Below are 1,565 nucleotides of genomic sequence, written 5' to 3'. Positions count from 1 at the left end.
CTTTCCTCCTCACGCATATATTACACTTTTGTTGTATCTCTTTCACCATAAATGGCCATAACCCATCTTACCTCACCAATCGCTCATAAACTTGTTTTATGCTATTTTTGAGGTTTTAAGTAGTTTTCTTTGTTTAGTAATAATTTATTTTCAGTGCGTGAGGCGAATGATTTTTCCTTTTTTTTTTCTTTTTTTTTCTTTCGGTTTTATTTATATTTTTATCGTGGTGGAAAATATGTTTTAGCGGCGTCTTCTTTTCTTTTAACCAATCAACTAACGAAAATTGGAAGGGAGAAATGGAGCCGTGACCGGGCGCGGTGAAAACCATGCCCTCGAGAACAAGGTCGCGCCCTCAATCAGAAACTCCGTAGCTGGGACAAACTACCGAAGACGTCTCCACGAGTAAACGCCCTTGTTTCTAATTTCTCCGCGTCTCTGGTCTCGCGCGACCTAAGAGTTGCTTCCCTTCCTTCCCCTAGCGGGCTTTTCTCTAACGAGTGCATTTGGCCGACCTGTGAGCAGACCTTTAATTTGCTTGTCTCATGTCCACCATTTTAACTAGTCTCAGATCGATAGTCACCCATCTTGCCTAGCCTTGCCTAGCCTCGCCGAGCGAGCAGAGCTAGTCTGCATTTTTGCACACGATACTGAGAGAAACTGAAGTCCCCGGAAACAATAATTTACTCCGGAGAGAGAAAAAAGAAAAAAAGAGAAAAGCAGAAAACGAACTACTAAGCTGGGAGAAAACGAAAAAGACGAAACAGATTCACTTTTGGTTTACTTCGTTACCGTTTTTTTTATTCTGGAGAGCAGTCTGTTCCACTTTACTTTAATCGAGGACCTCGGATCCATCTAAATGCAAAGGCTTTTAGGTCATTGAGAGCACAAATACCAAGACAGTTATAAAGTATACAGTTAACCCAAGAACGCTTTTTCTTCTTTTTCCAAAAAAACCCAAAACAATCAGCGATGACTGATCAGGCGACTCAGACACGGTAAAACTAATGCCTTGCGAGTGACATTGTTTTTTGTTTATTTGTTTTGTTTGTTTGTTTTAATGCAAATGTACTCGCAATATAAAGAACAAAACATTCAGTCTACTGCGTGCAATAAGTAGATCTTGTTGTAGGGCGCCAAAGTTAAGATATCTTTATATTGCTTCTGTACGTCTTGAATTTTCCCTCCAAAAAGTGACATATATTGAGCCAAGGGCCTTCTCTTCTACTCGTATTTTCCTGTCTCAAGAAAAACAAAATTAAAGATAGAACCTAGATCTATTTCTCAAAGGATTAATTGACTTGTGTTATACTTCTCAGGCTCAGGTGCTCACATGTATACATGTGTGCTGTGTGATTATCAGTGTGTATGTGTGAGTGTGTAAGATTGTGTAAATCTACGCTGACAAACGAGGTTTCTTCGTTTTGATTGTGTTTCATTTTACCATGGGTGAGCTTTGTAGAAAGAGCTGGGAGTAGATTTTTGTTTTATTTATTTGTTTGTTTGTTTCGGTATGTTTGTTTGTTTGTGCGTTTAGAAGATGAGTAGGACTTTTAGGGGGGGGGGGC

Source organism: Aplysia californica, unplaced genomic scaffold, assembly GCF_000002075.1.
Source record: "Aplysia californica isolate F4 #8 unplaced genomic scaffold, AplCal3.0 scaffold00696, whole genome shotgun sequence".
In the NCBI taxonomy this organism is placed as follows: Eukaryota; Metazoa; Mollusca; class Gastropoda; order Aplysiida; family Aplysiidae; genus Aplysia; species Aplysia californica.
Note: the sequence above shows the minus strand (reverse complement) of the source record.